Genomic DNA, 25,415 nt, shown 5'->3' on the forward strand with positions numbered 1-25,415 from the left:
TTTTATTGAAGAGGATAGGGCTTTACTGTTCTCCACTTCCACTGAAGGCAGGACAAAAATGGGCAGCGTGGGAATGTTAGGTCACAGGTCTAACTCTAGGGGTAGGGAAGCTCTGGAACAGTTTTCCAAGGGAGGTGGCGGAATCCCCATCACTGGAGATATTTTTTTTTCAAGAGAGGGTTGGGCAAACACCTGTTAGAGAGAATCCAAGTCCGGAGGGCAGGGAGCTGCGGTTGATGCCTGCTCGTCGTGGTCCCCCCCCAGATGTACATTTCTGCCAGCCCGTGGCTGAAGCAGGGTGGATTTGGCAGCGTGGAGGAGGCAGATGCGTTGGGCAGCCTCTGCCCATCCCAAGCTAGGAGGGGGGAGGAGAGGTAGCCTGGGACCACTGGCTGTTTCTCCCCACCCTGTCTGCTCCCCACCGCTGGCAGCAGCGGGGCGCCGGCGATCATGGGTGCGGAGGGGAGCGGCGGAGGATGCCGGGGCGCTGCTGCTGAGAGGACGGCGGGGTGAGTGGCGGCGGTGGCCCCGCTACGGGGCGGGCTCTGGGTGGCTCTTCTGCGGCGCCAGGTCTTTGGCTGGCGCGGCTGGGAAACCTCCCTCCTCCGCTCCCCCAATACGGGCAAGGGCTCCCCGCCCCCCCGGGCCCGCCCCCTCCCGGGCTGCTCAAATGCATCCCCGGCTGCCGGGCTGGGCTCGGACCCCGGCGGCCGCGCAGCTGCCCCGGGCCGGCCATGGCGCACGTGGAGCCGGGCGCGCCGCTCTGCCCCGGGCGCCGAGCAGGTAGGGGCGGGCGCCGGGCCGGGACAGGCTCCTGCGGGTCCGCCGCGTGGCGAGGCTGGAGCCGGGCTGGGCGCACGGCGAGGGAGGCCGCCAGGGGACCCTCGCCCGGGCCAGGCGGGTGGCTGCGCCTAGGGCGCACCCTGCTGCCCGCGGGGGCTCGCTGCGGGGTTGCTCCGAGCCTTGTGCCGCCGGGCAGCGTCGGCCAGGGAAACGCGCCTTGGGCGGCAGTTTCTTTCGGGATGACCCCGGGGTCCGACTGGCCGGCCCTGCCGAGGAACCGCTTGGGGACCCCCCGACGGCACCGGCTGGCCAGTCTGGACCGCACCCGCCGGGAAACGCGTCCCCTGCCCCGGGGCGAGGGGGGAAACGACCCTGCAGAGTGAGCAGCGGACACCGGAATGCTGCCTGCGTCCCATCTGCTCATTGGACAGCATAAGAACGGCCACCCTGGGCCAGCCCAAAGGGCCATCTAGCCCCATGGCCTGTCTTCCGACAGTGGCCAATGCCAGGTGCCCCAGAGGGAGTGAGCAAAACAGGGAATCCACAAAGGGATCCGTCCTCTGTCGCCCATTCCCAGCCTCTGACATACAGAGGCTAGATGGGCTCCCAAACTAGGGGGCATGCCGCCCTGGGGGGGGGGGTGAGAAGAAATTCCAGGGGGACCGCAAGGGGACCCAGTCCTCCCCCATCAAGTTTTTTACGCTGGTCAGGGTTTTGTTTTGTTTTTTGCTCAACAAGTTTTGCTATTTTTGGGGGGGGGGGGGGGGAGACATGAGGGTTTTTCAAAAATCAAAAAGGGGGCGTGATGCCGAAAAGTTTGGGAACCACTGACCAGAGAGACCATTTCTGTCCATCCTGGTGAATAGATATTTGGCATTACTATTTGCACCCTTAAACTCTGCACTGTGCTGTGTGTGTGTGTGTGTGTGTGTGTGTGTGTGAGGTTCATATCTGTTAACGGACTCTGTGATTTTTACACCTAAATATGGTGAAGTGTGTGTGTGTGTGTGTGTGTGTGTGTGTGTGTGTGAGGTTCATATCAGTTAACGGACTCTGTGATTTTTACACCTAAATATGGTGAAGTGTGTGTGTGTGTGTGTGTGTGTGTGTGTGTGTGAGGTTCATATCAGTTAACGGACTCTGTGATTTTTACACCTAAATATGGTGAAGTGTGTGTGTGTGTGTGTGTATGTGTGTGTGTGTGTGTGAGGTTCATATCAGTTAACGGACTCTGTGATTTTTACACCTAAATATGGTGAAGCTGGAAACTTATTCGCGGCAAGGTTGATCCATGCATAGCTTTTGTACCAAGTCTAAGGAATTTGGGTTATAACTTGATATAATTATATGGGGGCAGCTCCCTCAGTGCGGGCACAGTTATACTGTTAACAAAAGGTGCTCTTATAGCTATAATTTGTAGACGTAAGCTATGTGATACGTGCACTGTTATGCAGCTAGATCTGCTTCCACATGAGATGGAATGTTTCACGCCAATGTAACTCCATTCCATTCTAGCCGATGGCGTTTAATGGGCCACACCTGAAGACTAGTCCTTATGAGGGTGTGGAGATGGTTTAAAAGCACAATAGCTACTCAAATAGGAAGAAATCAATGTGTCTGTAGAGAGCTGTATTCCCAGGGAGATGTCATTTGCATTTTATGTGTTAAATAATTTATGGTACCCCGGGTTATCACCACCTGAACTGGCAACATTGATGTATTTGCCTCCAGATGACAGATCATGTGTGTTTGCGCCAGGCAGGCAATGTGGCTGTGGCTGTGAATGGCTAAAGGCGTATAGGGTAGAAATCACCTTCTTTGAAATGATTTGTTTATAGGGCTGATCTTCAGCTGCTTTGAATTGGCATAGAAGCACTGGCTTACGGCGGTGAAGGATCCAGCCCCCAGACGTGCATTCACTCAACGACATCTCTTTTTATTTACTCTGAATTTAATAGAACTGCAGCCTAGTTTTGTGGTTCAATAATATTGTCCTGCCGCACCAGTCTTAACTGGTGTCACACCATTGGTTAAAATGGACCTATGCCAGATTTATACTGGTTCAAGTTGGAGGAGACTCAGAGCTGGCTGAGACTACAAGTTAGCACTGAAAAACAACCGGAAAGACATTTATTAAAACAAGTTGCTGATATTCTTTACCTTACCATAAAGTGTAATACTTTGTACATAGCCTGGCATATTGCTCATTTGCTTCACAATCACTGTGTGCCTGGTGGGGGTGATTTGAGCATTCGTGTTACCTTCTAAATGGAGAAGAAAATGTTTTTCCATTTCCCATCTTTCCTTTCATTTGCATATCCATAGTTACAAACAGCAGAGGAAACGCAGCTAGCACTTAACACATTATACACTCAATAATCCAATCTACAAAAGACCCACTTTGCTTGCTATCTTTTAAATACAGTTCTGAATGTAATTCCTGAGATGTAGTGTTCAGTGTTAAAGTTATTATCAAACAGAGTCTGGGCTGGAGTCCCACAGCTATTCTCCTGGTGTAACTCCATGCACTTCTCTGGATTTAAGCACATTGGTGGAAATGAGAGCAGAATTCTTCAGCAGTCCATGGTCTGAGTATGATCTCTGACTCTCCCTCCATTCCCCGCTTCCCTCATAACTATAGTGTGTGGGGATCCCCCTTATGCCAGAATTATTATTATTATTATCCAGCCCCATTGTACCACGAGGACCACATAGAAGTGCAGAATCTGAGCTCTCATGGCATCACAACTCAAGGAAGTTTAACAGTAGTTCGAATTAGGAGCTTTAATTCGAACTACCGGGTCCCTGCCGCGTGTAGCCGTGGGCAGCTAGTCCGGACTAGTGGCATTTAAAAATGGTAACCGGATGGGAAGATGCAAATAAAGCCCGGGATATTTAAATCCCGGGCTTCATTTGCAACTTCGAATGCCTACATTAGCCTCCCTAGTTCGAACTAGGGGGCTAGTATAGACATACACCTGTTTAGCAGATGATCCTGTGACCTGCTGAGCACCTTCAACTTCCATTGCCTTCCGAAGCAGTTTAGGTTGTGTGTCTTATCAAATCAAGGTTCTGTTCAGTCTAATAAAGGTTGCAGTCAGTCAAGTGTAGCAAATGAGTCAGGTATTTAATGGTGTAGATACAAGAGATTTTTTTCCCCAGCTGCTCTGCTCTGTGTTGGACATACAGTATTAAAGACCTTGTTCTGCCACTGCTAGCTGAAGCAAAGAAAAGCTTGAAATGGAACTTATTTAAATTACAGCAGGTAATACAGCAGAAGAGGTCGTGCTAAGGGAAGACATGTTTCTAGAGAATGAACATTTTCTATTGATCCAAACTGCACAATTACATTTTCTCATTGCTGTCCACAAATTACATTCCTTGTAGAACTCAAAGAAGAGAATACTTTGCGGTGATTGGGGTGAAGGGTGTGGGGAGAGGAGGAGGCAGGGGTGGACCTAAGTTTATTGCAAAGTATTTCTCCTGTGAATGTTTCCCCATGACTACAAAAGTAATGAAGTATCAGAGGGGTAGGCGTGTTAGTCTGGCTCGGCAAAAGCGACAAGGAGTCTATAAGGTGCCACAGGACTCCTTGTCAAAAGGAATGAAGGTCGTGTAAGCTAACAATGCTGGAAATGTAACTCTCCCACTAGGTGGCCTTGGTTTTATCTTTTGTTATATCGGTGATGGAATAACTCGCTCCTCAGGCGAGCTTGAAATTATAGGATCATAAGGGAGACTGACTGTGAGCGACATAGGAATGGCAGAGTCAAAGGGTTCATCTACGCTACAGGACAAAGTCGAGTTAAGATCCGCAACGTCAGCTATGGTAATTGCATAGCTGAAGTCAAAGTAGTTTAACTCGGCTGTTGGCGCTGTCTAGACCAGTGGTGCGCAACCTTTTTTTAAATCTGCGCTGCGGGAGCCACCAATGGCCAGGCCCAGCTGCTAGCTGGCTGGATCTAAGCGCCACGACCCCCCAGGAAGACATCTGTGATCCCCTTGCGGGTTGCGACCCATGGGTTGTGCATCACTGGTCTAGACTGCAGGAAATCGAAGGGAGAACACTCTTCCTTCAACTTTCCTTACTCCTCCTGGAAGCAGGACGGCCGGCATTGACTGGAGCACCCCTTTCACTTCGAATTAGCTGTCTGCTATTTCGAGCCCTGGAAGATCAACGGCAGCAGTTTTGATCTTCCTCGGTAGTGTAGACGTACCCTGTGGTCCCAATCCACCAAGGTATTGAAAGAGATGTTCAACTTTCAGCAGGTGAATTGTCCCATTGATAGGAGAATTCAGTGGCTGAGAATGAGGGCAGCTGCAGAAGTGCCTTGCGCAGTCTTCCCCTATGGGTCTCATTGTGTAACCTTTGGTTACACTGCTAGGTGTTTATTATCACAAGGACTCCTTGGGTGTGTCTAAACTACATGGCTCCGTCGACGGAGCCATGTAGATTTGTTTGATCGGCAAAGGGAAATGAAGTTGCTCCCCTGCCGACATGAAAGCCCTTTATCGACCTCCCCGGTAAACCTCATCCTACGAGGCATAACGGGGAGGTCGATAAAGGGCTTTCAGGTTGGTGCGGGAGTGTCCAGACTAGCGCGCTGAGCCGACAAACAGCTGATCAGCTGTTTGTCGGCTCAGCGCGGCAGCCATTTAAATTTAAATGAAGCCGCAATTATTTAAATCGCGGCTTCATTTCCCTTTGCCGATCAGCCTAATCTACATGGCTCCATCGATGGAGCCATGTCGTTTAGACACACCCCTTGAAGCCAGTAGGACCCAGGGGGACCATTCACACAGATCTTCACCAGTGTAGGGATTGCACAATCAGGCTTTCCATAATGTGGTGCTAGAAGGATAGCGTACCTCCAACAGATAGCAGGTGGGTCTCTTGGCCATCAGCCCTATATTCTGCATGCAAGGGGTGGGACGTACCACTCACCACCTCCTCCTGATTGTTCTGGGGATTAGCCTTTGAGGTGGATTCTCCTTGCTGCACTTCACGCTGCCTCATTCTCTCTCCAGCGGGCTCCGCTCTCATCCCAGGAACTACAGCTTCCTTCTCGTGAGTCAGCCCTCTGGCCAGGCCACGGAGCAGTTTCCCCCCTTGTGGTCCTCCAAAGTCTGGCATTCCCACAGTGATCCAAACAGGCTTCCAGGTTACTGCTGCCCTGCCATGCCCCCCTCCGCAGCCACCGGCATTGGAGACAGGGCCCACCCTCTACTCTGGGCTCCAGTTCAGGGACCCTCAACCTAGTACAGTAAAACTCCGAAAGTCCGGCATCCAATAGTCCGGCACTCCTGATAGTCCAGCATCAAAATGGCAAGAGCCTAGTGAGTGAGCTTCGGCAAAAAATGAGTCACAAGGTAACAGCAGCAGCAGCTGAACTGAGCGAAAAAGGTAAAAAAGGGTTAAAAAACTAAAACATTACAGTATACTGTATACAGTATGTACAATAAAAAGGTTAGGAACACTTAATATACAGTATATTCTGTATACAGTATATACATAACCAGCTTATATTACCTCCTAATACTCCGGCACCACCTAGGTCCCATAGGTTCCGGATTATCGGAAGTCTACTGTGGTTCTGGGTTTTCCTCTGCCAGCTCCTTTCTGGAACTGCTTCCTGCCTCTCCTAGTCCCTTCCTTGCTCTGGGTGTTCCAGCTCCAAGCCCTCTTGCCAGGAAGTGACCACCCTTTCCCCACAACAGCCTGCTTGTGATCCAGCCCAGCTCCCTGGCGCTTTCTTGAGGCCAACAGCTTGTGGAGTTAATAGCCCGACCTGGCCACCCTAACCACTTCCAGTCCTGGATGGGGTGGACACATCGTGATGATGTGCCACACACTTTACAATGAGACTGGCTCTGTTTTAAGGAGTGTTAGTAAATGGACATTAGGAGCACTGCATACTTTTTAAACGCAGGAGTGGGGAACCCGGCCCTCAGATTGCCTGCAGCCGGCTCCCGAGGCTCAGCGCTCCCCCTACCCCAGCACTGGGGAGCCCATGCTGGTTTTTCAGCCACCCCAGCCCCCGCAGGGCTGGAGCACCAGCACCAGCTCCCTGCTGTGAGGGGAAGGGAGGGACCCCAAGTCTCATGGGCCGGAGTCAGATAAGTCATAATTTAATCTGATCCATGGGAGGAAGCAGCTCCATGTGCTGCCATTCCCCCTCCGCCCAGCAGGTGCAGTAAAGCACCTGGAGGCTTTTCCTCTAACCACTCCAATTGGCTGTAATCATGGCCAATAGGAGCTTTTCCCCCAACCTCTCCAATTGGTTGTAATCATGGCCAATAGGAGCTTTTCCCCCCAACCTCTCCAATTGGTTGTAATCATGGCCAATAGGAGCTTTCCCCCCAACCTCTCCGATTGGTTGTAATCATGGCCAAAAGGAGCTTTCCCCCAACCTCTCCTATTGGCTGTAATCATGGCCTATAGGAGCAGCAAGAGGTGGTGCCTGGGAGCAGCGAGGGACACAAAACCATGTGCGTCCCTGGGGAGCTGTGCCAAGTAAGCGCCCCCCGCATTGCCCAGATTCCATACCCTTATCCTGCTCCTGCACCCCCTCCTGTCCAGACCCCCCCCCAGCCAGAACCAGTATCCTACCTCCCACTTAGACCCCGCACCCCAAGCCCTCTTCCTGGCTGCCCTCTCACACACTGAACCCCTCATTTTTGACCCCACCCCAATGCCTAAGAGTGGTCCACAGAATCTTCTACAGTTGAAGCTGCAAATCTACTACATTAGAATTGCTTTAGAATACAAACGTATTCCCTAGTAAATAGGCATCCAAAATCAGGAAGAGGTCTCTTGGTGCGATAAGTGACTTTAGGCAGCTGCACAAACCACTCCTTTGGTCAACTTAATGTCAGATGAGGTATGATGTGGAGCTGTCAGGTGGGTCTGTTACCAAAGAAACCGGGATAAACCTCAACACATGCAAATGTCTTTGGAACAGTTGTGTTCATTTTTGTAAGTTTAATGATTCTGTGTATTTTCTGAGACATACAAATGGCTTTATTTGTGACATCACTGCATCATAATACAATTTAAAGGGTAAAACAAAATCTAATAATAAATCAGGTGTCCTTGAAGAGCCCTGGTGACATGTCTAGTCAACATCGTCATCTTGTTCATTATCCTGATCTCTGTGAAGAGTGTGTGGGTTACCAGAGTCTTCATTGCCTTGGTACCAACACAGCGCTGTGCAGGGAAAATTATTCTGACTACAGACACTCATAGGTGGTGGAAATTGAGGGTTTCGGGGTGCTGCAACACCCTTTGGATTGAATAGGTTTCCATCCTACACAGGGTCTACAGTTTGGTTCCATGGCTCTCAGTACTGGCGCTAGCCAAATTGTTCCAGCACCTCAGGAAGCTGTTGATTTTGTAGCAACACCTGATGGTACAGGCACCAGTAAAGTTTTGTAGATGCCTAGAAGGCCCCTGGCCCTTGGAGGACAGAAGAATTAGCTCATCACCACATTTTCCCATCTTTGTGGTAATGGAGATTAAATATCTGGCTTACTGGTGTGCGAAGACATCCAAGTATTTATTTGCCAAGATACTTTTTTGACAGGCTCTGCAAATCTGTCCTCACATAGTGTGAGTTCAGCCAGCAACTTGACCCTTTTTGTTGGCTCAACTGAGGCACAAGCAATTCCGGTCTCTGTGGATTTCCTCTTTCCTTGCTGCGATCATACAGCACTCTTACCAACTGTTACCAAATTGCCGCTTGTTCATCACTTCTCCCAATTTGGCAAGATGTCTGAAGTGGTCACTTCTTGGTCGAGTGTGCACCTACAGCTTTTCCTCAATTTAACCCTGCTCACGGTGCCTCCTGCCAGCAGATCTTCGGTGATTCGGCCCTCTGGCCGAGTCAGGCCTTGTGCAAAAACAAACCAATCCCTTCTAGGGTACGCAGGCCTGGTCGGACTATCTGAAAGCCCCTCACTCCTGTCCTGTAGCCCTCATTCGGCTCAGCAGGGCCCATCGCAATATCTTCAGCTGGAGTCTGGCTGGTCCAGCAGGGAGCAGCACACCCAGGGTTTCCTCCCTGGGGACTCTGCCTTTTCCTTGAATCCTCCGTGACTTCAGCTCTTCAGCCGAGTCAGTCTCAATTTGGCCTCCTTCTGGGGTAACAGTTCCACATACAAGTCCCTTCCCCAGGCCTGTCTAAATCCTGTTCTCTCAGGGCATAGTCACTTCCCCTCGTGACTGTGGTGGGGGACCCAGGCCTGCCCGGTACTCCAGGTTCCAACTCAGGGCTATAGCAGTGTGGTACAACATCCCTTAGAACCCTGGGCCTCTTCCCTCTCTTCCTTGCCTTTGAGGAGCATCTTCCTCACTCCTCTGGTCCCTCCCAACAACTTCCTGCCTCGGCCTACTGCAGCCAGCCCCCTCTTTGCTCTCCCTGTATTCAAGTATAATTAAAAAAAAAACCACCTTAGATTTTAAACCTCTTCTTGAATGTGCCTCTACATAATTGTTCTAGGTTTGTCTTGTTTCGTATCATGGTGCTTGTTGGAGAGCAGATTTTTAAACGATCTACAACTTGATCTATTTCTGACGCCATTGGATGATCAAATTGGAGGATCTGGCGCCGAGGGCTGGGAGGAAGGGCAGCAAGTCCCCCGTGCCACACCACAGAGGATGGCACTTCTGATGTTATGAGTCTTACAGGTCCAGTGTCCCCTCCCTTATTTTTCTATCACTTACTTGCCCACAGAATTTCACATGTTCCCAAACTACCAGAAAACAGAATGAGTCAGATTAGGCAGAGTGGTGAGCGTTGGCCTCCAGCTAATGAGTTGATTGTACAATGTAAGAAACCCGGCTAGAAAATGACACTACTTTGAGCTAGGTCTATCAGACCTTGTCTGCACTGGGGATATGCCACATAGATACAGCCATTATTACCGGTCACCAAGGTTACCACACCAGCACAAGCCCCCAGCCTAGGGATGTTAAATATCGGTTAATTGAATAGTCGATTAACCTCATGAATTCTTATCGGTGACTCAACTATTCTACAGTCTCCGGGGGTGGTGCCGGCAGCCAGTGCACTCCGGCCCCACCTCTGAGGAGCCCCCTGCCGCTCCATGCTTCTGCCTCTGTATCAGAGCTAGGTGCCAGCAGGGTACCCAAGCCATTTTGGTGCCGCGCTTGCACGGCGCATGCGCTGCCCGGCCACTGCTACTGGCACACAGCTTGGGACCGCCCGGGAGGGCCATGCCTGGCCATGCAGGGCCCCGCAGCCACAGGGGGAAGGGCACTGCGGGGGTTAACGCAGACCCCGCCCCGGGCGGCCACTGCAGCCCGCCAGGAGCTGGGAGCCGGGCACGTGGCGCCTAATGGCAGCTATAAGGGGCACCGTGCGTCCCTTACAGCTGCCATCAGGTGCTCCCCATCAGCTGGCGCCCCGGCAGCTGCCCAGCTCGCTCACTCCTTAGTCCGGCCCTGGGTGCCGGGCAGGAGCTGGTCCATGAGGGGAGCCAATTTAAAAACCAGCTCCGCTTGTGGACTGGCTGCCTGTCACCCAACGCTGTTGCCTCTGTATCAGAGACAGCAGTGCAGGGGGGCAGCAGCTCCAGTCCAGGGAGGCATCTGAGCTCCTGGTCCCAATCCAAGCCGGAAATAAACCAGGCTGCCTGCCTGCCCGGCTCCTAATACACTTTAAAGGCAGAGCTGCAGCAGGGTAGGTCCCAGACCTGGCACAAGCCAGGACCGAGCTGGGCTGCTGGCCAGCCTGCTAAAAAATGTACTGACAGACAGTGAGGGTTGGGGGGAGGGTGGGAAATGCATGTAGTCTATAGCATTAACTGATAAGCTTCTGCTTATTGGTTAATCGACTACACTATTACATCCCTATCCCAGAGTAGACCAGGAAAGCTGCTAGTTTCCATGTAAATTTCAGCGTTCCCCCCCCTCTCCACTCTCCTTTGAGGAAGTGAGTTTTACCCACTTTTGAAATAAGCTTATCCCTCTTCGCAAGCAGGAGTTACTATTTCAAAATAACAAGCCCATTATTCTGAAATAACAGGCTTGGTAGTGCGGACGCTCGCCTTGTTATTTCAAAATAACTCTCCGGCGTAGACGTGCCCAATGGTGCTACAGGACTACTCGCTTGTCTACACTAGGTATTTGCACTAGTGCAGCTACACTGATTGGCTGCAATGGGGGTGAATCCACAGTGTAGACAAAGCCCCAGTCTCTTACAATATTATGACAATTGGTTGGTGATCTGTCCCTTTATTTTGATTACAGATGAGAGCCAGATGTTCTCTCTGTCGTTTCATCTGGCTAAGCTACATTATTCTTCACTTCCTTCCCACAGCGATTGTGCTGTGTATTGCTATGGTGCCCTGTTAAACAGGCATGAAGGGACTCCAGTCTTCGTAGAAAAGAATTCATATACCTTCTGTTGAATGAGAGTCCCTATATAAATGTAAATAATTCTATTAGTTTTAAGGCTGCCGTTAATATAGTCAGAATTTTAGATGCTGGATGACTCCATATCTGTTTTCTTATCAGTAGTGACACTGATAAGTTAAAATAACATGTAGTTTGAGTAATTATATGTTTCAGCAATTTCTGGGGAGCTCAGTGTAAATGTAATCCATGCAGATGAGCACGGTGCCAGAACTCCTTGCATAATGGTATTCATTATGTTTCATATTTCTTGTTAGCAAGCACAGTAGCAAGGAGGCAGGTAGACTAACAGGGATTTGTGGGTATATCAAAAGGACAGGTTTTATATTTCACTGTCCTGACAGCTTAATTGGAAATGAATTTCCTGGACAATCTAACCAGAAAATTACTTGCAAAACTGTTCATTTAAAAGAAAGACTAATAAAATATTACTGAAAGTAGGGTTTTTTAAGGCAAGTTGGGAAGTGGTGAGGTGATGGGTAATGGAAATATAATTAATTTCCTCATTTCCGGCAGCTATCTTATATTAACTTGTGGCTGGCACTTCAGGTTAGTATTTTGTTGTATGGCATGACAAAGTTTGGAGGGAAAATAGCAAACACATTTTTTATCCCACAGACGAACCACAAAGTAGATCTGGTGGGGATAGGGTTGCCAAGTGTCCACTATTGACCTGGACAGTACGGTGTTTTCACCTTGTGTCTGGTAAAAAAAAAATCAGAAAATTCCAGACACCTAAAATGTCCGGTACTTTCTGATCTTTTCCCGGCCCTAGTGCTTCTAGGTGAGCCGCCCGGCTCGGCGCAGAAGGCAAGTTGGCAGGTGGCCGCTGGCAGCCTGTTAGAGCCAAAAAGCCTCCCCCGCGTTTCTTAAAGGGCCACGCTGTTTTTGGTTTTGGGGAGGTTTTTTGCTTAACAACTCTTGGAGTCCTTTTTTCTTTTTTTTTCCGATATTTTTTCTGAAACCATCTGGCAATCCTAGGTGGGGAAGGGGTTCCATATTAGCAGCACCACCACCTCTGTGTTTGATTAGGGAAATGGAGTCATATCTGTGGTATTCTCCTTTGGCTGGTTGATTTGAGGGGGTAATAGCTTCACTCGTTCCTTTCTTCCCCAGGCTGTTTCCAAAACATTCCCCTCTGCTCGTGCCCAAGGAGCTGTGCTCTGTGGCTGTGTTCATTCATACCTGCAGGGGATGAGGCATACCTGGGAGGTCGACAAATGCCTTTGATGTCGACCCCCGTGCGTCCAGACTACCGCGCTGAGCCGACAAACAGCTGATCGGCTCAGCGCAGCAGCCATGTAAATTTAAATGAAGCGGTGATTATTTTCCTATGCCACTTCATTTTCCTATGCCGGGTAGTCTAATCTACACGCCTCTGTCACCAGAGGCATGTAGTCTAGACGTATCCGAAATGTCTCAGTCCTACTTTGTTCAGGGTTTTCTGTAGCCCTTCCTGCCACTGAAGGACTTGTCCTTGAGTCTCTTATGAAGACTGAAGCCCACGTTTAGAGCCTTTTCTTACCAGGTAGTCTCTTACCAATGAGTCAGTGAGCTTTGCCCCATGGCCCTCAGATTACATCCCACATACACGTATATGGATAAACTAGAACACATGCTGGTTTGACACCATTCTGGTTATCGACAGTTTTACACCTTTCTTCTAGTGCCATGTTTCTTAAACTTTATAAGATCGAGGAACTCCAAACAATTTTTTTTTTTATGAGGAACACCAAGGATTTATTGTTGAGCAAAAGAAAAAAAAAGGTTGGGGGAAAAAGGGCCGAGGGGAAAGTTATTGGGGGGGGAAAAAAGGGGTCGGGTGCAAGTTAATGAGCAAAAAAAAAAAGGCGCCTGAATTCTGTTGTTCTCCGCGGCACACAGATTAAGAAACACTGTTCTAGTGAGTCTGAGACTTTTTTGGGAAAATGCCAGTTTGCACAATAAAAAGGAACAGCTCAGAAGAGGGCATTCTAGTTGAATAAATATTATGCATTTGAAAATGGTCTAAATAGAGTGCAAGTTGCAGAGTCACTTAAATGTACGCATTTGGGAGTCCTTGCATGCCATATATAATATTACATTACATTAAAAGAACATTAACGTTGCAAAATCAAGCACATGAAAGTTAGGAAAGGCTAGAATTAAAGTTGATTGGGCAACCTTAATTCAGTGCCTATGTGCATACACATAACTTAAAGCAAGGCCAAGGTTTGGTTGTGTCAGGATAATGGGATGTGCCTGGAATTCAATTGGTTCATATCAAATGAAAAATGAGGGTGTGAAAACAGAGAGAGTCATATTCACGCATGACCACAGGGGGCAGTTGCTGGCTGGTATCATGGTCTCCACCACCCTGGACTGCCTCCGAGAACAGCTCTTGGCTCACACTGCCAGCCCCATTCTCTGAAGGGCTAGGGTTGCCAGGTGTCCAGTTTTCGCCTGGACAATCCGGTATTTATGGCCCCTGTCCGTTAAAAAAAACAGAAAATACCGGATATGTAAAATGTCTGGTATTTTCTGTTTTGTTGGACGGAAGGCTGGCAGGGACATTTTTCCCCTGCTGTATGCGGTGGGGGCAGGGACAGTGGGGACTGTGGGGATTTAAAGGCGCAGCGACCTTTTTTTCTTTTTTTCCCACTCAACAAGTTTGGTCTCCTTTTTTTTTTTTGCTGAACAACTTTGTTCCCTCCTTTGTGCTGAACAACTTTCTCCCCCCGCCCTTTTTTTTTCCGCTCAACCAATTTTCATACCATGTTCACGATTCATAGGCAACCCTATGAAGGGCCCAGAAATGCAGGGTAAGTCTTCTAGTGATACAATATTTAACTACATGGTCTCATAATTGTTTTCCACAGAAAAGTTGTGAATAGAAAGTTTTTTGGTATTTCTGTTTATCCTCATTCAATGTGATGCACTAGCCTTTATTTAATGTACAGGGTCCAAACCCTGCACTGAATACAACATTATTAATTTCCTCCCAGGCTTTTCTATGGTGATCTCATAGGGTACGTTTAAACTACATGCCTCCGTCGACGGAGGCATGTAGATTAGCCAGATCGGCAGAGGGAAATGAAGCCGCGATTAAAATAATCGCGGCTTCATTTAAATTTAAATGGCTGCCCCGCTCTGCTGATCAGCTGTTTGTCGACGGAGGCATGTAGTCTAGACACACCCATAGTGCCTGAGTGCTACACAAGCTTTCATAAACTTATCTTCATAAGACTCTGTGAGATTAAGTGATGTTATTCATCACAGAGAAGGAAAATAAAGCAGTAGAGGGCATTTTTTTGTCTTTTTTTCAACTGCAAAAAAAAAAGAGTGATGTAGCTTAGAAAAGTGTCCTCTTCAGTGTTCAGTTCTGTGAGCATCTCTCACATTACTTTTCCTTTTGCTTTATTGCACATGAGTTTTCTGTCATTGGCTGTGTCTCGGAGAAGAGAATAATGCTGGCAGAATATTTTCCCCTCAAATAGGTAAGCCTGTAGTCCAAGCATACAATGGACTGCTTTGCCTTCATATCCAAAAGTGTTGGAATTATTCGTTATTTTTAGCTTGGAAAAAGACCTAAGGGGAGAAATGCTAGAGGTCTATAAAATCATTTGGTGTGGAGAACGTGAATAAAGAAGACTTATTTACTCTTTCCCATAACTCAAGAACTAGAGGTCACCAAATTAAATTCATCGATAACAGGTTTAAAACAAAGAAAAGGAAGTACTTCTTCACAACATCCTCTGGCAAGGAGTTCCTCAGGTTGACTGTGTGTTTGAAGGCCAAGACTATTACAGGGTTAAAAAAAGACTAGATAAATTCATGGAGGGTAGATTCATCAATGGCTGTTAGCCAGGAATGGCAGTCAGGGAAAGGTGAACCTAACCTTTGTTTGTCAGAAGCTGGAAGTAGGCAATAGGGGATGGATCACATGATGATTACCTCTTCTGTTCATTCTCTTTGGGGCATCTGGCATTGGTCACTGTTGGAAGACAGGATACTGGGCTAGATGGACCTTTAGTCTGGCCCAGTATGACTGGTTTCATGTTAACTGGTAAATACCAACCAATTTTTGGTTTATAATTATATTCCTAGACCTAGAAGAATCTTTCCTTTACACAGGTGTCTAGGCAGAGGAAGTGTATGGTAATTTTGTAGATTTTGATGAAGGAACTTTCTCCTTGAGCTTCCATCCATTTTCCCCTAAAGTAAAAGGAAAAGTGCCATTTTCTGCAATGAGAGTTGGATCAGGTCCTCGATGCTCAGCCCAGAAAGTTGCCAGGCACCCTAAATGTATGCTGAAGTTAATTGTGATAGGTGCGTAAAACATGAGCCATGGGGAAATAGCAGACTCTTGTTCTCCTAGCTAATATAGAGTAGTTTGGGGGCGGAGCAGGGGGGCGGGGAGCCGTAGAACACACTTATAGCTCTGGTAGTCAAAACTTTGGGTCTAGCTTTCAGAGTAGTATTTTTCACTGGTAAGGTCTATTCACATAGAGCAAAATCTCAGTTTTGCATGGACACAGTAATGACTTTTGCTGTTGTTGAGCAGTGCACAACCACCTAAATAATTAAAATAATATCGACACCAACTTTTTTTCAGTTTAGTAAGGTCTGTATTTTAACGCAGAAACCGGTCCTATAATGACCCCTTATGAGCTCCACAAGCTCCGGGACCCTTTCACCTGTGGGGCTGGTAATCATTACAAGAGCAAACTCGGGGGCTGCAATCTCTGGGGGTGACAGAACATTTCTCTGTGGGGAGTTTGCAAACTCGTGGACATTGCCGTTTTTGCATGGACGGGTTCTTTCGTCTGCTAGCTCTGCAGCCCAATCTCTGGCAGCAGCTGAAGAGAGCTCAGCATGGCTCTTCACAGAAAAGTCTCGTCCAGATTAGAAGTGTCTAAATGGTCCGGGCTAGGAATCCTTGCTGCCCGGCAGAGCTTTCTTTCCTGCTGCTCTAACATAGGATTTTTTAAATGCTTAGCAGGAGCTTCACAGCAGTGTTTGCTGTCTCTTTATGTTGGGTTGGAGCCAGTGCTTTGGCTAATGGATGCTGGCAGGATACGTTTTCCCTCAAATAAGCAAGACCGAAGACCAAGCATACAATGGAAAGGTTCGCCTTCATGTGAAAAGTGTTTGGAATGATTAGTTTATAAATATGAAAAAATATAGGGCAGACGTTAACTTAACCATAAATTCTGTTATGAAATCCAAGGCCAAATGCGATTCATGCTAATGTTCTAAACATGTATAAATTACTAGCCATTAAGTATTTCCCACATCCAGACAATAATAAAACAGGAACAAATGTATGTTCATTTATACTCACAGATGGACCAGACCAGAGAACAGTCCTCTAATCCTGGCTGAACCCCAGTGTAATTGGACTAGATCCACCCTCAAATTTATGCAAAAGCGACAAGGAGTCCTGTAGCACCTTATAGACTAACAGACGTATTGGAGCATGAGCTTTTGTGGGCAAAGACCCACTTCGTCAGATGCAAAGTGGGTCTTTGCCCACGAAAGCTTATGCTCCAATACATCTGTTAGTCTATAAGGTGCTACAGGACTCCTTGTCGCTTTGCAGATCCAGACTAACATGGCTACCCCTCTCGTACTTGACCTCAAATGTATGGCGCTTCAGCAAACATAATTGCTAGCATCTGTAGTACTTAGTCAGGGACAGTTCACTCTTGCTACTTTTCACTTTCTGAGGCCTTCCCTTCTTAGCTCCTCCTCCCCCCTTTCTTATCAACAGTTTTTCTTTTGTTGCCCTTTTCTGCACTCAGGCCTCAGTTTCAAGATAACATTGTTTTTTATTCGTTTTTAAACCATACATCCTTCCCATTATATTATGGTCTTACAACTCATTGTTCACATGGCATTCCCATACTTGCTGATTAGGACCTTATTCTACTTCCCACCACAAGCTAGAAAGCAAACTTATATTTTTCTTATCCAAAATTAATCTCTACCTTTCCTAATTTAATTTCAAAACTATCTCATAGAGGACTTAAGGATATGAACGGTTTCTAGGGTCTATGGAATGTCCTGGGAATGGATGAATCTAATTTTTCGCATCTGTTGCTTCCTGAGAGAGGACAAGTGAATACAATCTGAGGTGGGAGAAGTTTATAATACTCTTCAATCCTTACTTTTAAGGTGAAGAATTAAGCTCCCTGTTTCCCATGGAAATGGAGAGGTTTGTGTGTAGATTTGATTGCTGTTAGTGGCCCTCAGTTTACCTCATTGGGGTTTCACCAGTAAGTTATGGAGGTGTGAGGTGGTCTAGGAATTTGGAATTAAAAGGGAATGTGAAAACTATGGCCATTTCCTGTAGTATCTTGGACAAACATGTTTGAATTAAGACTAATCCTACCTGAGTTAAATGGAGGTATTTTAGGAGTTCGGTGTATAAAAAGCCCAAATGTTTGTGTATTAGTGCGGGATGGTAGAAATCTTCCGTAAAAGTCAGGCAGGCCTTCGTGCAATATCTGAGAAGTACTGTGACTATGTGAGCAATACAGCAGACACTAACGATCTTTTGGCCATGGCTGGGAAGCTGGAAGCCTAGAGTGGGTGCCCTTGGTAAACCATAAAGGGGAAATACAAATGCAGTTGCCCAGAACAAAATGAAGTGATGGTGCTGGAACGTGTCTGGTATTGCTGGGTGAGATGAGTAGGTCCTGGAGTGCTTGGGCCATTGGGTGGTGGAGCGGGTCATAGTAGCTGTGAGTCTGTAGTCTAGATGCTGCTTGAGAGGAGGAGATGCTGTCAGGGGTGGGTACATGTATGACTCACTTCTGTGGGTGGGTCCTGGGTGCTGTAGGGGATGGATAGATGCTGGGATATGACAGTGTTCCGCAGGGGTCTGTTTTGGGACCGGTTCTGTTCAGTATCTTCAGCAAGGGTTTATATAATGGCATAGAGAATTTGCTTATTAAGTCTGCAAATGATACCAAGATAGGCGGGGTTGCTAGTGCTTTGGAGGAAAGGGTCATAATTCAAAATGATCTGGACAAACTAGAGCAATGGTCTGAGGTAAATAGGATGACGTTTAATAAGGACAAATGCAAAGTATTCCACTTAAGAAGGAGCAATCTGTCTCACACATACAGAATGGGAAGCGACTGTCTAGGAAGGAGTACGGCAGAAAGGGATCTAGGGGTCCTGGTGGACCACAAGTCAACATGAGTCAGCAGTGTGATGCTGTTGCAAAAAAAGCAAGCATGATTCTGGGATGCATGAATAGGAGTGTTGTGAGCAAGGCATGGGAAGTCATTCTTCCATTCTACGCTGCGCTGATTAGGCCTCAGTTGGAGTATTGTGTCCAGTTCTGGGCACCACATTTTAAGGAAGATGTGGAGAAATTGGAGAAGGTCCAGAGAAGAGCAACAAAAATGGTTAAAGGGCTAGAAAACACGAGCTATGAGGGAAGACTGAAAAAAATTGGATTTGTTTAGTTTGAAAAGGAAAAGGCTGAGAACGAACATGATAACAGTTTTCAAGTACTTAAAAGGGTGTTAGAAGGAGGAGGGAGAAAAAATTTTCTCCTTGGCTTCTGAGGACAGGACAAAAAGCAATGGGCTTAACTTGCAAGCAAGGGAGGTTTAGGTTAGACATGAGGAAAAACTTCCTAACTGTCAAGGTGGTTAAACACAGGAATAAGTTGCCTAGGGAGGTTGTGGAATCTCCATTACAGGAAATATTTAAGAGCAGGTTAGACACACTCCTGTCTGGGATGGTGTCCAATCTCTCCCCTCCCCGTGCCCCATTCTACTCCTTCCACCAAGTCCCTGACCCGCCTCCTCCCTAGAGAACACCTGAGCTTGCTCCTACCTCTCTCTTCTGGGAATCAGCAGTTCACAGCTCTCCAGAACTACTGGGAGGGTGACTAGTCGGGGGAGGAGTAGACAGGAGACTGATTTGGGGAAGAGGTCGGGGGGTGGAGGTTGGCTGCTGGTGGGTGTTCCAGTGTTACAAGCAGGGCTACCACATTCACGTGAGATGCACTTGACAGCCCTGACCTCCATTCTGTGTGTGGAGGGACTTGTACAGAACTCGAGAGAGGATCCTTTCCCTCCTACGCCAACCCCCACTGCACCCTCCCCATCTTGGGATGAGTCCAGGGCTCAGGATTTGAGCTTAGAGTGCTGTACAACTCTTAAAAGGAAGGGAGTTATTCTTCCCAAAGCATCATTTAATACTGTGTATTTAATGTGTGGGCCCCTCCAAAAGCTTGAAAAGTTTTTTTATTTACAAACTTCATTCTTGTCTAATTTAGAATTTTATTGGTATGCTGTTTGACTGTGTCCAAAGGGTTGTTAGAGTAAAAAAAAATTGAGAGAGACAATCGGGTGCAAATAAATGCTGTATTTGCTCTTTCTTTCTTTCTTTCTTTCTTTCTTTCTTTCTTTCTTTCTTTCTTTCTTTCTTTCTTTCTTTCTTTCTTTCTTTCTTTCTTTCTTACTTACTTACTTACTTACTTACTTACTTACTTACTTACTTACTATATCTCCAAACTAAAACTCTTACGCTCCAGCACCTCCTCACAAAATAATTTACTGCAAGTACCTTATATGTGAAAATCCATTTCTTAAATCCTTCCAAAGCATGGCTTTGTTAAAGTCCCAAGACTAGGTTTTCATTTCACATACATGGACCGCTTTGCTTTTAATTCAGTGGAACAAGGCTGAGGATTGGGCTGTCATCTTTTTTTTAGAAAAAACTAGTAAGTGACTAGTTGAGTAGTCGACTATCCGATAAGCCTAGGCTTATCGGGTAGTCGAGTCACTACTCGATTAGTCATTCCCCCCATCCTCAGAGGCAGTAAGGAGGGAGCACGAGCCAGTGCTAGAGGGAGCCTGCTTAAAAGCCAGTTCCCCCCCAGCATCGTCTCCGTGGGGGATAGGGGAGGCAGAGGTGCAGTGGGGGTCCTGGCTCGTGCCTGGCTGAGTACCGGCTCGTGCCCGTTCCCAGACCACTGTGACTTTGCCTTTTAAATGTAGCAAGAGCCTGGTGGCTCTTATTACGTTTAAAAAGCAATCCTGGAGCCAGCGTGAGTCCCAACTTGCGCTGCCCTGGGCGCTAACCCCCTTATCGACTAATCAAGGAGTCGATGGAAATTCCATCAAGTACTTGATTAGCTTACTGACTGCAATTTAACATCCCTAATAGTGATGGGAGAACCTCTCCCTTTACTGCACTGAGTGTCTGCACTCGGGTTAGAGTAGCCCTGAGGTCAGGCCTTTTGATGGGAAGGGGAGAGGAGGCTGTTGCCTCAGGGCCCAGCAATTCAAAGGGGTCCAAGCCCCAGGGCCCTCTGAATTGCTGCTGGGCTGCCGCACTGTGCACACCGGGCGGCGCTAAGGGCTGGGAGAGGCAACACGGTCCGGGCAGCGCTGAGGGCTGGCTGCTCTTGGCCCCGCCCCTCACACACTTGGCCCCACCCCTTTGGGGAGCGCGGAGTCCCCACCGCCACCTTGCCCGGGGCCCACAGAATCTGTCGGCTTTGCTGCCTGAGGTTGGTCGAGCAGAAGCCTAGCGGCCCCAGAAAGCTTTTGGGTGAAATGAGAACAGCTGGCCACGTGTCCCCCAACACACCCGCTGTGCCGCAGACTCAAAGAGGCTGACAACACTGGGTCTGCGCTGGAAGTGGGGGGGCTGCGGCATGCGCTGGCTGGAAATAGTAATAACAGACACCATCCTTAGTGTTGTGTATTGGGTTGTAGATATAGATCTTGTTGTTAGAGTAACTGAGTTAGGTCACTGGGGACAGCCCAGCTAGTTTGGGCTTGTTCTAGTGAGTTCTGTGCTATGCAATAAAACGGACACTTGAAACTAATCAAGCTCCCTTCATTTCCACTGATTCCTTCCTATACAGTGAAACTCCCCACAACATAACACTTAGCACCCTGCTCTAAAAATTGCTTGCAGCTGCCCTGCATGGGGACTCCCCGTGCGCTAGCAAAATCCTTGGATGACTATTTCGATCAGAACAGTGCAAAGCAGACTAGGCCAGGATCTGCTCAAAGTCACTGCCCCCAGAGACATTCTATCTAACAGCAACACAAAAGCTTCACAGCCGGACAACTGTGAGCGTGAGGTGCAGTTTCCCTCTGCTTGAAGTGGGTTGTTTCACGTAATTCTTCTTTGTCAGTCTATAAAAGGGTTTTTATGTCGTGCTCGGCGTGAAGAAGTGTTTTTCGCTGGCGGGTGGGCAGGTTTGAATGAGAGGCGTACAGCTGGTTAAACGCTGCAAAAAATACGGCTGACAATTTGCTTCCATTCTGTTTGTGCCCCTTTCTGGGTTCATCTCCCTGGAACATTCCAGTGGCCGAGTTTACAGCCAGCAGCCACGTTTGCTAACACTGTGGGTGTGTCTAGACTACATGCCTCCGTCGACGGAGGCATGTAGATTAGCCAGATCGGCAGAGGGAAATGAAGCCACGATTAAAATAATCGCGGCTTCATTTAAATTTAAATGGCTGCCCCGCTCTGCCGATCAGCTGTTTGTCGGCAGATCGGGGCAGTCTGGACGCGACGCGCTGACAAAGAAGCCTTTCTTGATCGGCACAGGTATGCCTCGTGAAACCAGCTCAGCTGGGCTGCCGCGAGGGGGGGGGGGCGGGGTGGTGATGTACACGGCCAGGGGGTGTGGCCGTGTATGTCACCGCCGTCCCTTCCCCTCCCACCCCGGGGGAGCCCAAACAGCCCTTTGTGCTGCTGGCTCCCCCGGCGGCCCGGCTGAGGGGCGCAGCACTCAGCTGAGTGCCAGAGCGGGAGGGGAAGGGGGCAGTGACGTAGACAGCCCCGCCCCCTGGCCCTGTACATCACCGCCCCGCCCCTTTCCCCTCCCTCCATGGCGGCTCAGCTGAGTGTTGCACGCTCAGCTGGGCCACCACGGGGGAGGAGAGGCGGGGCGGTGACGTACACGGTCCCACCCCGGCCGTGTATGTCACTGCCCCGCCCCCCTTCCCGTCCCAGCTGGGCTCAGCTGAGTGGCGCAGCGCCAGTGCCACTCAGCTGGGCCGCGGCGGGGGAGCAAGCGGTGGCAAGCGGCCATTTGGGGTCTGCACTCTCCATGCATGGGCAGCTTGGACCCCAAACAGCCGCTTGCCACCCGGGGCCCAGCTGCTCGATGCTCCCGCCGGGACTAGGGTTGCCAGGTGTCCGGTTTTCTACTGGACAGTCTGGTATTTGTGCCCTCTGTCCGGTAGAAAAATTCAGAAAAAACCAGACTTGGCTCAGCTGGGCTCAGCTGGGCCCCACGCGTGGGGAGCGTGGACCCCAAACGACTGCTTGCTTCCCCACCGGGGCCCAGCTGAGTGGCGCAGCGTGCCACGGAGGGAGGGGAAGGGGGCAGGGTGCTGACGTACACAGCCAGGGGGCGTGGCCGTGTACGTGTCCGTCAGCGTTACAGATGCACAGACAATGGGCTACTATATATATGATTACAAAATGCTTGAGAAGAGAGAATTTATAACCCTGAGCATTCACCCCAGAAAGCTGATTCTGAGGCTTTGAACTCCTCTAATCAGGGAATAAAAACCTTATCATGGTGGCTACCCCCGCAGGTTACTGCCATTTCACGCTGGTGTAACAAGATTGGTTCCAGCCGGGTGACACTAGCATAAAACGGGAGTAGCAGAGAGCTGAAACCTGTCCTTGGTGTTCAATAAAAAAGCCCAGGTTTTAACTCTGGAATATTTTTAGCAAATTATGCCAGAAGAGTTACAGTGCAGACCAATGCTTATCCCATGAATTTACTTGGGTTATCATTCTGGATTAACACTCACGCACATTTGAGAAAATCAGTTTCTTCATTACAAGAAAGAGCTGAAATTTGGCGGCTGGGTGCAAAGGGACAAAGATAGGCCTCCCTATCATTGTAGCTTGCTTCCGTTGCATTTAGGGTTGCCAGATGGTTGAAACAAAAATACCGAACACCCCTTCCGCCCAAAAAAAAAACGGGGAAAAAATTCTGTTGAAGAAAAAAAAAAGGACTCCAAGACTTATTAATAAAAGCATTAAAACAGCATGTCCCCTTTAAGAGTGAGTGCAGGGTTAGGAACAGGGGAGCGGTTGAGCACTAAGACCCTTGGTCAGCAGCCATTTTGTGCCAGCAGCCTTGCGGAACCAGGTAAGCATAGGGGCTGGGGGTGTTGGGAGCCGCAGTGGGAGAGACTCGGGGGCTGGAGCCCTGGGCCTTACCGGAGTGCCATGTCACACTCTCATTGCAGCTTTTGGGGGAGCATGTCATGCTCTGGGCAGCCCAGAAGGCTGGCTGTCCCCAGCCCCGCCCCTTCTGCCTAAAGCCCCACCCCTTTTACCCAAGCCCCGCCCCTTCCAGAAGCACAGAGCTGGCCTCCCCACCTTGCCTTGAGGCCAGTGCAGGCTGTTAGGTCCCCTGCAGTCAGGTGGCAGCCTGAGCCCAAATGTTTACACAGCAATTAAATAGCCCTTAGCCCAAGCCTCACATCAGGCACAGGTCAGCCAGGGATTTCTAAGGGGTAAGTGTAGACATACCCATGGAGCCAAACTCTCGGCTGCCCCACTTCTTGTGCAGTTGTTTGTAAAGCCCTACTAAATCAGGAGAGTATCATTTTGCACGGATAGAAGTGACAACACAGGGTCTGGAGCCATGGCACATTTGTTGACGGACTTGCTCCTTAATTCTTTGGAGTCAAGTTTCCCTCTCCCAGAGGTGGCAGGGAGTTCAGTCCCTGAAATCTATAGACGTTTGGTAGAGCCACAGACTTGCTGAAAGCAGGAGGCATCTCTATAAAGCTCTCTTGCCCCTTAATCTCTTCCCCTACCCCTCTGCTGCCCCTTGATTGCAAAAGGGGAATTGTGCGACTCAGGGAATACAACCGAGGATGAAATCCACTCCCTTGCCAAAGAGCGGAGCAAGATCTTTGCACCACTGCAGAGTTGGCAGCTTCCCTGAGATGTGATGTTCTCCTTAAAGCCCCGCCACCTGGAGTCAAATGATTATATACGAATCTCCGCTTGCTTTTAAAATAGCATTGTCTGGTCCTCCTGGTTGAAAATGTGAAACAGATGGACCCCACAAAACCAGAAGGCAAATAAAAAGAAGCCAAAAATATATTATTGTTATTATTTTATTTAAATCTCATAGAATCATAGAGCTGGGAGAGACCTTAGAAGGTCATCAAGTCCAGCCCCCTGCTCTAGGCAGGACCAGTCTCATGATTTTTTGGAGACTGAGTTCTGCTTTGTAAGAATATGCGGGGTTGATTGTGCTGCCAGCGTCTCACTGAAGGCTGTGGAACGCAACTGAGACAGCGGCTTCCTGGTGGCTCTCTACACGGATGCAACTTGCTTATACAAGGCATCCCCGCTATAGGTCCAAGAGACTTAAAAAAAGTGGACATATAGTGAAAGGACACATTGAGGCTATGTCTAGACTGCAGGCTTCTTTGGAAAGAGGCTCTTTTGAAAGATCGCGTCTAGACTGCAGGTGGATCTTTCGAAAGAGAAATCCGTTTTTTCGAAAGAGAGCACCCAGCGAGTCTGGATGCTCTCTTTCGAAGACGGCCTCTTTACATTGAAGAACGCCTTCCTTCGAAAGAGGAACTTTCGAAGGAAGGCGTTCTTCCTCGTGAAACGAGGTTTACCGCCATCGAAAGAAAAGCCGCGTTCTTTCGAAATAATTTCGAAAGAACGCGGCTTGAGTCTGGACGCAGGGGAAGTTTTTTCGGGAAAAGACTACTTTTCCCGAAAAAAACCCTGAGTCTGGACACGGCCAAAGTGGGGAATTTTTTTTCCTGCAGCCGACTTCTGTTTGGTCTTTTTTTTTTTGCGCGATGAAAGACGAGAGGGATGGGAGGACTCAAAGTGGGACAGTTCCCACAAGCCTCAGCGACGCTAGTGTGGAACCCACGTATACCGGGGCAACTTATAGCGAGGACGCCCTGCATGTTGATTAGCGCAATCACAGTAGCTTGATAAGGGTACGTTGCCGTGCTTTGTTTGCCCTGCAAGACAAACCCGTGCTGTGGCGTTGCACATGCTGCTCCATTCCTTCCTCTTTCATTAAGAAGCTTATCTCAGGGAGGCTCTGCAGCAACGTGTAATGTTGGTAGCTGGACACCTCCAGGGATTTTTTTTCTTGCTTACTCACAAAACGAAGCCAAATATGACTTTTAAAATAAATCAGGGCTGCTCACCCACTGTTGGT

General features: G+C 48.6%; 1 protein-coding gene across 4 annotated transcripts in view; it reads left to right on the forward strand.

Moving 5' to 3' along the window:
• Nucleotides 1-636: 636 nt before the first annotated feature.
• NPFFR2 (neuropeptide FF receptor 2) overlaps nucleotides 637-25,415 on the forward strand; it is a 41,074-nt gene continuing 16,295 nt past the window's right edge. For all 4 annotated transcript variants that reach the window (XM_075929401.2, XM_075929404.2, XM_075929400.2 and 1 more), the window contains exon 1: nucleotides 637-783. The gene's annotated coding sequence lies outside the window, so the exon portion shown is untranslated. The remainder of the gene's footprint in view (nucleotides 784-25,415) is intronic.

The sequence above is a fragment of the Pelodiscus sinensis genome, chromosome 4 (assembly GCF_052426305.1).
Source record: "Pelodiscus sinensis isolate ZL-2025 chromosome 4, ASM5242630v1, whole genome shotgun sequence".
NCBI lineage: Eukaryota > Metazoa > Chordata > Testudines > Trionychidae > Pelodiscus > Pelodiscus sinensis.